The following is a 15344-nucleotide window of genomic DNA, read 5'->3' on the forward strand; positions in this document are numbered from 1 at the left end:
TCTCCGCTGAACGGGCGCCTTAACGGGGGCCCGATGCTGCTGCATTCGCTGCGCATCCTGCGCGCCCCGCCAGCTCGACGGCAGCCCCCAGCGCCCGCCGATCCCACGGCACGGGGGAAAATATCCATACGCCTTCCTGCCTCCGGGGGAAAATAAATAAATAAATAAAAAAATAAAATTTAAAAAAAGAAAACCCAAAAACCAACAAAGCACCCCCGGCAACGAAAAACGGCCGGGCGGCCGAAAGTGAAGAGGGAAGTAGGAAGAGGAATAAAAAGTAACGCTAGAAATTGTAGCTGGGAAGGAGCCCGCTGGCCTGCCAGCGCCTGAGCTCACCGCGCTGCTGTGGAGCTGCCTGCCCCGCCGCCCGGTGCTATCCCTGCCCGCCCTCCCACCGAGGAACCGCCGCAACAACAACAACAACAACAATCAGGAAAAAAAAAAAAAAAAAAGAAAAAAAAAAAAACAGAAGAGATGTCTTGGGTGCGTGCAACTCCGAAACGCGAGCGCCCACGCCAAAGCCGGCCCCGAGAGGGTTAAACGGCGTCGTGGAGGAAAAGGCACCGTGTCACATATTCTGTGTGTGCGGCTGGGGGGGGGGAGGGGGGGGGGATCGCTCGGCAGATACGACTGCGAGAGCGATCTCGGCGCCTATCACAATAAGCACGATCGCCCTTATACAGCGACGTTTGACCGAGAGCTGCTGGCCACCGAGAAATGACATAGAAACAGCCACCAAAAAATAGCTAAGCCAATGACAAATAGCGACCCGGGTGACAGAGACGGAGAATTTTGTAGGCGGAGAAGAGGAGGTGAATGGCCAGCTCTGATCACAGTATTAGGCTGGGCTATCTACGGGGAGGGTATTTACTCGGTTTTGGGGGGTGTAGGAGGGGAGGAAAAACACCTACAAATAGCTGGCACGATTCAAATGGCCTCGGATTATGTTCCCCCCCACCTCTAGTTCAGGAAGGAAACTCGCGTTTTAACGCTAAGAGGGGGGAAAAAATAGCCCTGTGCAATACGCGATGAACAGCACTTTGGTCCTCCGTTAATACCCAAAGGGACAGAGATGATAAATGTGATAGCATGTGGCAGCATAACCGTCACCCAGGTTTCTGCTAAAGGCGGCTCCGATATCGTGACACGGGAAATTAAGCGCTTAAGTGGGAGGTGGAGAAAGCGCTTAAACGGAGAAGTTAATCTGCTAACATGGAAAGGAAACAAACGGAGAAAAAAAGCGAAGGTTGTCCTCTTATTTGGGGGGGTGGGAGAAGGGAGGGGGAAGAGAAAGAGCGAAGGGGCATTAATCCGGGTTACGAAAACACGGGGAGAGAGGAAGGAGGAGGCGCGGGGGGGGGGGGGGGGGGGGGGGGCTGGTGGCGAGAAAGGGAGATGTGCATGGAAGTGGGGAAGTCATCCTGGCTGCTGCTGCTGCTGCAGAGCCGGGAAGCAGGAGCCGCCGTGTCCCGAGCGCTGCCCCGAAATTTCCACGGCGGAGAGGCGGGGGAGAAGGCGGGAGGGAGGGATCGGCGTGGGGGGGTGGTAAGGAGCGGGGAGGGGGGGGGGTAGATCAGAGGCGAGCCTGTCATGTCATGTCACGGGGGAGCGGGGCGCACACCGGGGCCGCGGCGCGACCCCTCCGCTCCGGCTGTCCCGCGTCTTCCCCCCCCCTCCTCCTCCTCCTCCTCCCCACCGCCTTCCCCGCCCGCCCCCGCTCCCCTCTCCCCGGGGCGAACCGCCGGGGGTGTAAGCGGGTCTGCCGGGATCCCCGCCCGGGCGAGATGCTGCCCGCCGCCGCCACCGCCGCCGCCGCCCCGGGGAAGCGGGGTTACCTGCCGGAGGAAGGCAGCCGCTGCCGCCCGCTCCCACCCTCTGAGGCTGAGGGAAACGAGTGACAGATCCGCCTCAGGAGCCAGCGGCGAGACCTGCCGCCGCCCCCGGGAGCGCTCCCTCCCGCCCGCCGGGCTCCTGAGGAGACTTTTCCCGGCGGGGTACAACTCGCCCCCCCCCGTTTTCCGAAAACGGGCTTCCCCCGCCCGCCCGCTTCCCTCTGCCCCAGCCGCGCCCGGTCCCTCCCGGCTCTTACCGCCTAATGCCGGTGAGCGGCACCCGCTCCGAAGCGCGGCGCTGGTAGCGGCAGCGAGGGGGAGAGGAGAAGAGGGAGATGACTTTTAGCGGCAGCCGGGCGGGCGAGCGAGCGAGCGAACGAACGAACGAACGAACGAACGAACGGGCGGGCGGGCGGGCGGCCCGCCTGAGCCGCTGTGCTCCCCCGCGGCAGCGATGCGATCGGGCATCACTCGAAAATGGCGCCGAAAGAGCAGGGCTCTTCATTCAAATTCGTTAGAGCCAGCCCCGCTGCCCTGGGGCATGCCGGGAAGGGAAGGAGGAGGGGGGGGGGGGTTGGCGTGCGGGGGGGGGGGGTGGCGGTGGTGGAGCGGGGAAAGGCGGGGGGGGGGGGAGAGAGAGCGAGCGCGAGCCGCTCGGGCTGAGGCAGCGCTACGGACACGGCGCTCGCTGTCAATGCCGCCCCTCCCCCCCCCCCTCTTCCCCCCCTTTCCCTCCTTCCCTCCCTCCCTCCCGCTCGCAGGCAGCGCGCGCTCCACGCCCTCCCCGCTAGCGCGCGCTCCCGCGCTGCCGACCCAACCGCCACTCACGGAGGGGGGGGGGGGGGGAGGGGGGGGGGGGGGAGGAAGAAGAAGAAGAAGAAAAAGAAGAAGAAGAAGGGGGGGGAGGAGAGAGAGAGAGAGAAATGTCACCCGGACTCCCGGCCCGTGGGGGGAGAGGTGGCGCGTTAGAGATTGGAGGGGGGGGGGGGGAGAGGGAGAGAGAGGGGAGCGAGACCTCCGCCGACTTGTCAAGGTAAAGCCGCCGGGGGGGGGGCGGTGTGTGTGTGTGTGGAGGGGGGGGTGTGTGTGTGGAAGGGGGGGGGGCAGCGCGTTTTGGGAAGGTAGGGAAAGGAAGCCGGCGGGGGGAGGGGGGGGATGTGCGCCAGAGGACCTGAGGAAAATATGAAGAGAGCCTTCCCCCCCCCCCCCCAACCACACCCCCCCCCCCCGGCGCCTCCGAGGACCCCCGCGGCTCCCGCAGCTCTCAGGTTGCAGCCCCCCGTGTCCCCCCGTTCCCCCCCCCCGGGCCGAAGCCGGCGGGTTTTGAAGCGCTCGGCGCTTGCCCACACAGCGCGGAGGCGAGCCCGCGGGCCCGATCCCGCCTTGGCAGCCACCGATTCCTCCCCCCCCCCCCCCCCCCCCGCTCCGCCTCACCGGCAGCGGCCCGGCTCCCGCCCGCCGCGGCGGCACAGACACCCCCCCCCCCATAACCCCCCCCCCCTCACACACACACACCCCGTTGCCCGCCAACACCCCCCCCGCCGCCGCTCCCCGCCCCCGCCCGGGCTTGCGAACAGCCTGTGCGGTGCTGTGTGGGCGCATCTCGGGTCAGATTGGGCCCGGAGTGCCGTACGCTGGTCATTTGAAGGAAAAAAAAAAAAAATTTAAAAAAATAATTATAAAAATCTATCACTGGGAGGAACTTGAGAGAACGAGGTTCAACTCTTGAGAGCGCTCCCGCCTCGGCTGCTCGCAGCGCTTCGGGGCGGGGAGGCGGTGGGGGGGGAACGGTGAACTTTCATTTTCACGCCGCACACCCCAAATCCGCCGCCTTCCCCGCGTCCCAAATTGTGACTGACCGTCAGGTACCTGGCGGTGGGGTCAGCGCTCCTGTCCCCGTCCCCCCCCGCAGGCGGGGAAGGCGAGGCGGAGGTGGCGAGCGGCTGAAAAGCCGCGGAGGGGGAAGGCGGGCGACCGTGCCGCCCGAAGCGCTAGCCTGCACTTGACTTTGTGACTGCTGAAGGATCCCGTCCCGGGAGCTCTCCTCGGGCTGTGGGGACCCCTGCCTTCGCGGAGAGACCCGAGGCATCGCTGCCAGCGGCTCCTCAGGATTTTTGACTTCAGTGGGGTGTGTTTTTTTGGTCTTTTTTTTTTTTTTCTTTTTTCCATCCGATACGCTTTTAAAGAGGGAAAAGGAAAGCAGAGGCCTCAGACCTGCAAGCTGTTGTTCCCATGACTTTTGGGAGGATTTTCAAAAGTACATAATGAGAGTTTGGGAGCTCTGTTCCCACTGACTTTCAAAATCTTCACGTCTGTGAGCTAGTCCTCTTAAACTCAGCTGGACTGCTTGCAGACGAAATGTTAGCAGGCTCAGGGCCTAATGCTTCTCATGATTCCACTGCTCCCTTCTAGAGCTGCACTGACAAAAATATAAGCAGAACAAGTTTTGAAGGGAGAGGTAATTTCTCTCTCTCTCTCTTTTTTTTTTTTTTTTTAAACCAACTGACACAGTGGAAAACAGCAAGCTTTTGGGCTCGAAAACCTTAGACCATCATGGCTACGAAAACTACTGCTGCTGCTCAGAAAATATGTAATTCTGGAGCTCCTTAGTGAAAAAGTAGCGCAAAGCAACATGTAAGTAAGCACACAGCTAATATTATGGATTTATGCTATTATATTCTCCTCGGATTTGAAGTTTGGTGTTGCTAAAGAAACCGATTCCCAATTTTTTAAACCAAGCTCTCACTGAAAATTAGCCAGATGAAAAAACTTCAGTTCGTAAAACATATCTGTTAAAAAGGAGGAAATATAAATGATTTGTGGTGTATTTACATTTTTGCTCTTATTTTATTAAAATCTACCATGAATGAAATTTTCAAAAAGTGTGCCTTTCAACTGAAAAGAATGATAGTAAATGTCTCATAATTTTTTTCCCCTGAAGGTTATGTGCCTGTGGAAAGAGGACTTTGCAGTAGAAATAGCAATGAAAGCAGTAAAGAAAAATTTTAAAAATATGATGTTGCCGATACCACTTGCCCGTACTTAGGTTATGTATAGTTTTGCCCTAAAATAATTCCAGTTATTATTTTTCACCCATTCTTCCAGCTGTAATGTAAGTTATAAAAGATAGCAGGTCGTTCTGCTTAACAGGACATGGTACTCTCTTACGTGAATCGCAGTATTGTCCTTTCAGATGTCATTCCTAAGGTTTCATTAAGATTGTTGATAAAAGTGAAATTTTTACATCCCCTAATATAACTTGCTCTCAGTTTCCATACTGGATGCACACAGGCCCAGATCCTGTACAGACAGAGATGTGTAGTATTATGTGTAAGCACACTGAGTAGTTCTCTTCATTATTATGCTCTTGTAGTTCAGACTTAAGAAGCTAATAGTGGTATTACACAACCATTATTCTCAGTACTACTTAGGACTGCACGAAACATAAACCTAACGTAATAGTCTTCATTTACATCTGCCATTCGTATCTCTTAAGTTAAATAATGCACAATTATAATAATTTAAGGATCAGAACGGGTAAATATTTAACCGAGTATCAGAACAAGTGAGAAAGGCAACTGCTATAGTCTAAAAATCCATGTCATATGAGGTGGGTATTGCATTCTCTGGCTGTAGCATATGGGGGAGGATCATCAGTTTGTTTCCTCAGTGACTAGTGAAGCCAAAAAGTCACAGCAGGAACACAGCTGAGGACAGAAGGGGGAGAAAAAGATTTTGAGCCTCACCAAAAGTGATGTCAATTCTTCAGAGTGAATTTCCATCCCAAGCAACTTGGGCTCATCAGAGTGGTGGAAGTCTTATCTGCTGTGGTAGCAACTGTGAGGTTAAGCTACAGTTTCTATAATGGACTCCTTTCCTCCTACAGTTCTCATTACAGCACTACCTGAACACCTTCTAGTAGTGCCTGTTCTCTGTTACAGATTCCTCTCCTCAGAGAGTGTCATTATACTGTCAGAGACTCCCCTCACACTGTAGTAAGTGACATGACCAGCATTTGTCATATTATCTGTTCTCTTGCTGCCAGGGGAAGGAGCATGTGCAGTTGAATGTTTTCGGTTTACTTTATCTGTCTTTTCTTCCATATACGTGTTATGTATTTACATTAGTGAGGCAAGGTCAAAGTAATGTGTTTTGTTCTTCAGGCAAAATGCAGTTAGGTTTCTGATGGCCCTTAGCTCCTAGGCACATTCATTCCATAGACTTGCACCAGCCCCGAGAAAGTTCTGTCTCTAGAAATGATAGCGTCTTGTTGCACAAGTTCTTTTATGTCAGAAGAGGGAAACTGTTGACAACTGGATCCAGTCTGGAGACCTAGTAGGCATTTCTTTAGGAATCCAGGATTTAGGCCCCGGAGGATCTTGACACCCTGAATTTGTAATTTAAAATTCTAGAGAAAATCAGTATAGAGCGGAAGAGAGGGACTTAACAATAACCCACATCCTCTCAGCTTCCTGTACTTGGAGTTTCCTATATGCAGCAGACTTTGTGCTTGGATATACTGAATTGCCTAGGTCCAGTTGAGAGGTGGCAAAACCAAAGCAAGGTACTTATCTGCCAAAATGGCACAGAAGCTCACAGCTAGTCAGGGGTGGTTAGAAAGCTGGAGGCTGTCTTCTGACTCAGGCACACATTACTTTACAAATTACCTAGCTATGTGTTTCTAAGATTTATTTTACAACTATGAGGATTAGAGGAACTTGTTGTAATGAAAACTGGCACCGTGTCATTACCGTGTAACTTTTTAGTTAGATTCTTTGGCTTGCCTGAGTACTTGCGAGTTTTTCCATTACCTTCATCTGGTCCAGTTCCTAGGTAAGTTAGACCAGTTGGAGGGCACCAAGGTACACCCACATCTAGTAATTGAAATAATCTCTTCAATAATTGCACATCTACATATTATTTTGGCATCCTGTGCTTGTATGACATATGGACATACAGCCAGTGGGAATTCCAAATTTCTTTCTGTTTATTTTCGAATTTGAGCCCTGCCTTGCCCGCCATGCTCATCCAGCCTTCTAGATCCCTGTTATAGATTCATCTAAGCCTCCCTTCAGACCTCTTCTGTAAATTTGATATCAGTTGGAGTTTAAAGTTTCAGTTTAATAACCTAGTAACCGTAGTTGAACGTCCTCTTCCATGTATGAGTTTTCTACTTCCTTCTGTAGCCATTCACTCTGTGATTTACCCTGACAAATACAGGATTTGGAATTCATTACTTTTGCAATTTCAGTCTGCTAGCAATGATAGAGGTTGTAATCTAGAAAGGATTGAAGTGGACAGCATTTACTATTGTACAGTGAAAACAGAGTTCTGAATTTGCCAGTATAGACCTGATCTAGGGATGCTTCTGTAGGCAGTAAGGACTGCCAGAAGTATGTGCTGGCTTAGGGCTTGCATCTGCTTTATTAGATTTCCTATAAACTTCCAGATGAAAAAAAAAACAACCTAGCATTTTTTTTTACTGTAGACTACCTCCTGAGTTTTCAATAGCTGACTTTCAATTTAAGGTTTTTTTTCAGCCTCTAAAATGCTCAACGTAGCATAAAGACTAATGGTGTAGTCGAAAGGTTGGACTCACTATATTTCATTCAGATCTTATAATACCCACTCTAACATAGCTATAGGCCTGACTCATAATAATGAATATATCCCTGAGGATTTAAGAAAGATTTGTTATTAAACTTAGGTTCTGTGGTAAAGTTTTGCTAAAACGGCCTAACTGTAACTTCTGAATGTTTTAATATTTTTGTGGATTTAATGGTTGTGAAAAGTGCTGGCTTGGTATCTGTGAAAACTGAAGCCCATTCTTTATTCGTGGATTAATTACAGCAGAGCAGTTGCCAAGTGATCTTCTCCACAGCACCCATGAACTTCAGCCTTGAACTGAAGAGGACTCATCAAATGGTGAGAAAATAGTGTGGTTGTCATGACTATTAAGTTATTGAGGGGATGACGTATTATTTTTTTCTTCTTAGCATTGATTCTGTTATTTAACAGGTATTGAAGTTAGATTTTCATAGGGTAGTTGCTGGGACCATAACCTAACTTCTCCCCCTCCCCCAGTATTTCAGCTCTTAATTTCTCAAGCTTTGCTATCTTCTTAGCTGTCCTTGACTTTTCAAAAACAATTGTGAGCGATGCACTGAATTCATTAGCTAATTTCTTTATTACTTGCTTTAGCCTTAGTCCTGTGCGTGTGCTTAACTGTTCACATGAGTAGTTTTGTCAGTAGCACTACTTAGAGGAGTGAAGTTCAGATACGTGGAATTGTTTGAAAGATGGAAGCTTAAACTTTGCAGATACATATGCCTGCATTTAAATGAAATGCTACTGAAATGAATGCATGCGTGAGAGATCTGGAAATCTGGCTTTAGCTGGTACTAATTTGTTTGCTTTTATGCTGCTCAATTTATTTCTTTTAAGACAGCTTGATGTAAGTTGTTCATTTGCTTCTCTAGTTTCCCAATTTCTGTGAAATTTTGAAATCTGAGCTTCAAAACATTTACAAAATTTTAGTAATGCTTCTAATTCTCCTGAGAAGAACAAAACAGTATTTTATTTAACCATTTTATGACAAGGTGACTGAATCTATAGAGGAACTAATTCTATCTCTAACTCGCTGCCTTAATCAGGCCTTTAATCTTACTCTAGTGCCCTACTTCATTAAGTAATGATTCTTATATGTATGGATTTATTAAGCATACATCTTAGAAACAGCTATGGATAAAGGATGGAATATTGGTAGCAGGGGTTTATGTGTGTAGGAATATAGTTGTAGAGTGTTGATATTGGTTTCCTGGTCATCTAGATAGGGGACAGCTTAAAATAATGGTGCACAGAGTGATCCATAGTTCAGGAGACAGATCACAATGATCATAAGTTCACAGAATGCTGAGAGGTGCCCCAGACCTTTTTTTGGTATCTCAAGAAGCGAGTGGCTCAATTTCTGTTTTCCTTTAGTAACTGTATTGTAGAGTAAGGAGTAAAAGGGAGAGAACCCTACTAGCGGCTTATGATTTCCACATTTTCTCCTATCTCTATGGTTGTTACCATAGAGATTAGAGATTGGAATATGGGATATTAACCCTCTCCCAGCTATGTACCAAATTGGATTTGGAAGTGCAAGTGTGTTTAAATAGACAGGGGAGATGGCGAGCCCTTTATACCAATAACTGAACTACACCCTGTGTTAAGAATTACTTTAGTACTGTTATTAACCACTGAACTAATTTAACCTTTGCTAGGGTTATTTACCATTTCATGTATTAAAAATAAGATTTAATACTTAAGCCAGAAAGAAGCAGTAGTTTTGAGGCAGAGTGCGTTGAGATATAGCCCAGAGGTCATTTATTTTTAATACAGATCCAACGATCTGTTTCTTTTTTTTTCTTTCTCAGCCACTTTTTCTTTAGTTTTCTGTTTGAGACCTGATTCTTGAATTAACTTTAAGCACTTAACTATTTACATTCTGCTTCATCAAACAATTAATCTTGTACTTAAGTCACAATACTTCCATGAGTATGGCTTTTGAGAGAAGAGTTTGAATCCACATTAGTCCTTTGCGTCTTGTACTTGACTTTGCCTATCTGATAACCAGTAGGCTGGATCCAGACTAGTGCCAAGGTGTGAGTCTGCATGTTAGCAGGGTAAGGAGTTGGGGCTCAGGTTTGAATGTGTGCTCGATACTACAGACATAGTGAATGATTACAGGAAGATTTAAATTTATTTTTTAATTTAAGCACTTTTTTTGTTGTTTAGCTGAGCAGAGTTCAGATACTCCATATGTTTAAAGTTAAATGGTTCAAGTTAACTGCCTTAAAGGTTTTCCTGAAGCGTTTTTGGAATTGATGTGATTCTTTTGCTTCAATAAAAGAAGAGCTAGGCCAGCATCAAACAGTTTTGAAAAGCCCATTCTCATTGCTCTGCTAAGAAGATAATTTTGTTTCTTTTATTCCATCCCCTTTTCGGTTAAATCACTTTCACTTCCCTGACTCTTCTTATACCCACTGTTTCCTGCTAATCTTTCCTCTAATGTTCAGTTTTCTATTAACTTTTCCACACTGACTATTCTTTGTCTCTTCTTTTTACTGGAGTTTTGGAGAGGTCATTGTACTTTTTCCAGTTTCTTTCCTTCTTTAATCAGTTCCTGGAATCCAACAACAAATAAAACCCTCTGATTTCAACTATGCCTTTTTGGTCAGAAACACACAAGTCAAAATTTAGTGCTGGATCGATAGAAAGCGTAAGCAGAGTACTGTGGATGCCATTTATAAAAAAAGAGAACTGGGACTTGAATATTATTATTAATTATTCCCTAGATTGGGATATCAGGATCTGGATCCAGGCAGTAGGATCAGGATTTTAAGGTGATTCTTTAAAAATCACTATGCTTGTTCTTAAAAAAAACACCACCAAAACAACAAAAACAAACAAACAAAAAAACCCAAAACCCAAACCAACCAAAAACCCCACAAAAGAAAAGTCCAGGTATACTGAATAGATTCGTTAGACTTAATGTCAGTGTTCTTTTATTGAGCTACATATCACTGAACCTCTCTTAAGCCTTAGGAGAGACAGCACGGAATTGGAAGAGAAGCAGGGGTCTCCATGAAGGGCAGTCAACTACAGTCTTGGTAAGTTCAAAAAATATACATAAAATTTTATTTCTGTTAAATTTTCACCTTTATGAAGCAGCATATATTTAGGGCCCTGTTCACAGTGGCAAAACAAAGCCAGTTTTATTGAAACAGTCTCTACGTTCTCTGGATTCATTTATGCCATCACCACGTAAAAATCTGTGTTTTATTATAGCTGAGTTTGTGGTGTAACTCCTGAATGAAAACAATAAGTGACATAAAATTCATTAGTTATTTTCACAGTGATTATGCTACAGTGTTTTCATGCCCAGTTTGTGAACAAAACAAGATATATAGGATTGTGTTGTCTCCTAATAACTTTTGCATCCACCACTTAGTTTCAGCTGCATTTGATATAGACAGAGAGGTCACAAAGTCAAGTTTCTACAATTTGAGTGAAACTTAGCAGCTGGGAGTAGAGAAAGGACTCAAATTAGTGCCCCCGGGGTAGAAAAAGCTGCAGCATGGACTCAGAAATTTTCTGTTCTGTTCCACCTGTTGACTTGCCAGTCAGTGTGCTTGGTTGGTCTGGCAGTCAACGCATGCGTAGCTCAGACCTAGCCACAATGTGAGCTGCCTCTTTTTCTCCTAGAAGTCAGAAGCTGGTGTTTTCTGTGGGAATTTAAGGAAATCTGTTTAGAAGGGAATTGGAAACCAGCCAGCGTAGTGCCAGCTTGGGATTACTGCACAAGTGTGTTGGTGGCACGTACAAGCATGCCGATAGGTAACTAGACTTAAGCATTAGAAAGCAACTTGCATCATAGACCAAAGAAACTAGGGTAATTAATTTTTAGAAAATAATAATTAAAAAATTAGATTTCAAATAGGTATCAGTAAAAGCTTTCATACTGTGCTCTCACTACATGTAAAATCCAGAAGCAATTTTAAGCCAACTTTATTTAAAGAAGGAGCTGCAAATCCCTATAAATAATATGCAACTTAAAGATGTATAGAACTCCTTTATTATGTGCTAAATGCTGTAATAAAACAGGCTATCAGTAGGTTTTGCTGCATGTTACTAATTTAATTTTTTTTTATCCTGATATTTTTGCAGGTGTGTGGAGGAACAGGTTCTGTTCTCGCTGTTGCTACTCCCACATACGCGGACTCTGTAACTGATTATGTGTGGGTAGGGCCCTATTGAAATTCAGGAGATTCTGCAATAGTGCAGGGTTCTTTTTGTGAAAGTTCAGTTGCAAGATCAGGACCCTACTGTGACTCCTTACTGTGAATTCTGTCAGTGTATCATTGATTGTGCTGGAACCTGCCTTTTGGGATAATGTAAGTCCTGCTCTTCCCCCAAATGTACTTTAGACATGAAATAATCATAAAACATTTCTAATTAGAAAATTAGTATCATTTACATGCATTCTTTTAATTATGTTTTTTTGGCAGTACCAAATAATATATTCCTCAAAACTTCTTAATGGCACTGAGGCTTTGTGGATAGTTGGTCACATGATGAGAAAATTCAGCTGTAAGTACATTGAAATGATTGAATTTTTCAATAGTTAGTCTTTACTGATGTTGACAAACTAATAATGATAAAAAGGTGAATCAAGAGGTTCGACTTATGTCAATTGACTTCAGTTCTTTTTAGAAAATATATAAAATATATCCATTAAGGATTTCGTTACTCTTGGGTAATTCACCATGTGAACCTGGAGTCCTTCCATACTGCTGTTAGGCAGGGAATTTTAATTTATTTGTTTTCTTTATTTTCAGAATAGTGTGTCTCTGACTTGCTCTGTATTTTCACCCATAAACTTTCTGAAATTTATAGATCTATAAAAACTGTTTATACCACCAATATTTGTGTAGATATTGCACACTGATTTACTAACATAATTGTCTTGCTGAGTTGAACATTGAAATGTTAATAAATATACACTTGCACTTGTGTCAATGTAACTTGGTTAAATTAAACTAAACTGAGCTGGCATTATGAGTGAATTTGATGATGCATGCTGATTAGCTATAGTCTTAGGCAGGAACTACATACTTTATTGTACCTAAGTACTTTGTGCTTAATCAATAATAATTACCCATATCATATGTCAGTGGATTCACCCAAAATAACTATAAATATCTATGCTTGGATTAAGAAGGAAGCTCTTTTCCTGTAGCTATGGGTACAGTCATTGCTATGAGTCCTATTTTTATATACAAATGAGCAAAAACTACACGTAGGTGTTTACCCTGTATAACAAAAGGGGTATTATAAACTCCATGCCCTTTTTTGTGATGCTGTATTTCCTTTCTGGTATTCAAATACACGAGTGTTTTCAATGGGGTCTTAGTATCTGAAAAACGGAAGAACTGGAAATGTTATTGAATTTGTGAATAATTATTAAGGGGCTGTAAAGGTCTAGAGGAGTTGTATGTAAGGACAATTAGACATTCTTTCCCATGGAGCAAGGACACAGATAATAATGGGTGAGTAAAGATTAAGGAGGACAGGATTTTTTTTTTTTTTTTTTTTTTTTTGCTTGGCACGAGAGCAGCATGAAGTTTGAAGAAAGAGCAAGACCAAAGAAGAAATCATAAACTCAGATCAAAAGCAGACTAGAGAGTCCAGATTAAAAAAACCCAAAAACCAAACAAACAAACAAAAAAAACAAAACAAGGAAAACCAAAAACCAGAAAATGGATGGCAAAAATATGGCCAAAAGGAGAACTAAATGCATACCTACTGCTATTTCTCATTGCACTGAATATGTGATAGATTTAAGTTTAAAACTTTCAGTAAGTGTTTTTCTGTAAATTTTTTTTTTCTGCTGGAGAGGAGTATATGGGCTTTGAAGAAGACTCAGTGACTAGTTGTGAATTACCTGTATAAATTGGAGACTTGAGGTGACAGTTACAGCTAAGAACAGAGGACAATGGGTTATGTATGCTAAGCTATGATTAGTGCTAAGCAGAAGCCATAATTTCTTCTTCAAACACAGAACTTAATGATTTTGAAATGTATCATCTTCCACAGAGCTCAAAACATAATTTCATTATGTTCATTACAGGATGGGAACTTTCGAAGTTCTAGTTTAAAAACAGTGATTCTTTTGAGATTTTGCAATATAAAATGAAATTGAGATTTTTCAATATGAAATGAAATCAAGATTTGAGAACATTGGATGTTTCATTTTGCATTAAAAAAAATCTTGATCAGCATATTTTGTTTTTAAAATGTTTAGACCTAATGGTTTACTATTTTCACCTTTTAATCCTATGGACCATATTTATTCTTACTTGCACTAAGTTGGGTAAAAGAACGAAAAGGAGAGGGAGATTAAGGTGACTGCAAAAAACCACCAAACGCAGCCCTCTAGCTCTGCCTGCCCTGCCCCAAACCAGATCAAAAGAAGTGCCTCAGAATAGATCTAGTTTCAGAGGAGAAAAGTGACATCCTAGTGAGTGGGGTATGAGGAATCCCCTGGGTGTTTCATAGGTATCCACGTTTTTCACTCATCACCACTGAGAAACAGATCACCTAGGTGTGACTGCTTCTCCTTCCTGTGATGGCAACTTCTCAGTACTTTGGAGGGAGATAACATCAGGGCATAGCTCTGTCCTGCATGCGGTAGCGCTGCTACAAATACTATTTGGAAGAAAAGGAACTCTGAATTGTCTCCTGCTGTAACCAGCTCTCTCCACTACTCACTGCTGCTAACCTCCATTGCTGAGCACCTGATCTGATTGTTTCTTTGGTTTAACCCATGCCGTGATGCCATAAATGACTGAAACTAGGAGAACAGCAAGAAAGCAGATACCAAGAGAAGGAGTTGATGTTGTGGAATGTAGGGAGTGGGCATTTGCTACACAGCTACGCATTGTGTGGGCTTGGGAATACTTCAAGAGCTGGAATACCAAACTACAGCAACAGAAAGTAAGTTTCCTTTAGTGGCAGACTGAGGCGATTATGCATTAAGAAGGAAGAGCCAAGGAATGTGCATTGAACATTCAGCATGTTAGTAGTTGTAAGTTTAAGTTGTGAGATCTTCTCTGCTGCTGTTTGCACTTGGCCTGTATTGTGACTGTCCTGTCTTCAAGCTGGATGTAGCATGGGGTTTTTTTATGTTGAATGAGGCACCCATCATATTATAACGTCACGAACATTGTTTTTCTTCAAACCTTGAAAAGTCAAAACATGGTAACCTAGATAGCTGTAATAAGTTAATAATAAACGTGACATGAAAGAATTTTCTCATTTCACAGTATTTATAGGAAAAACAATGTTTTACGTGTTTCATATACGTCCTCCCATCTTATTTTCCACTCCTAAGCACACCTAATGCATGAAAATTTTCTTCAGTAGTGCCCTCTGTTCTTTATTTCCAGTTACAACTATTGGTCTTTTGTTGGTAGGTTTTTTCATAATTAGGTTAGGGCCCTCACAAAACCTCTCTGCATCCTCTATGAATGACACCATCATGCTGTCATTTGTTTTAAGCCATCAAATCTAGGCTAAATCTGAGTTTTGGGAATCTTTTTCCAACCCTTTGAGGAGGGTCTTTCTTCTCTGTCAGATGATAATATTTTTCATCCATGCTTTCTGTGGGTCATGTCTTTATTAGAAAGTCTTTTTCTTTTGCCCTGACAAATGCAGTCTTGCCATGCTTGTTATCTAGTCAAAAAGTGCTACTCTGCTGTAAATACCAGTTTCCAAACTTACTCCTTTGGTATATTCAATTTCCTCCTTCAGTTTAAAGCAATAAAGATAAGTTATCTGTCTTTATTTTCAAGGCCCATCAAGACTACTTCTACCTGATACCTCTCCTTCAGTATCAAGAGGTTGACTCTGGTTTTGATCAACACATGATGCCAGCTTCCGTCATTCGGTCATTAACTTTTTAGACCA

The 15344-nt window shown here is 44.4% G+C and overlaps 2 long non-coding RNA genes across 23 annotated transcripts in view; one reads left to right on the forward strand and one right to left on the reverse strand.

Moving 5' to 3' along the window:
- Window positions 1-15344, reverse strand: part of LOC126045241 (uncharacterized) — a 107901-nt gene that overhangs the window by 56362 nt on the left and 36195 nt on the right. The window contains exon 1 of one of the 21 annotated variants that reach the window (XR_007507989.1): window positions 2090-2344. The exons of the other annotated variants lie outside the window; for them this stretch is intronic. This is a non-coding gene — a long non-coding RNA (uncharacterized LOC126045241). Of the gene's footprint in view, window positions 1-2089; window positions 2345-15344 lie in introns of those variants that run through there. 21 annotated transcript variants of the gene reach the window in all.
- Window positions 2803-14798, forward strand: LOC126045242 (uncharacterized). Of its 2 annotated transcripts, none has more exons than XR_007507990.1 (4): window positions 2803-2865; window positions 4344-4466; window positions 7683-7757; window positions 10416-14798. It is a non-coding gene; the product is annotated as an uncharacterized LOC126045242 (long non-coding RNA). The 2 variants fall into 2 exon arrangements; XR_007507991.1 differs by having other exon boundaries at window positions 10422-14798.

The sequence above is a fragment of the Accipiter gentilis genome, chromosome 13 (genome assembly GCF_929443795.1).
Source record: "Accipiter gentilis chromosome 13, bAccGen1.1, whole genome shotgun sequence".
Lineage (NCBI taxonomy): Eukaryota > Metazoa > Chordata > Aves > Accipitriformes > Accipitridae > Astur > Astur gentilis.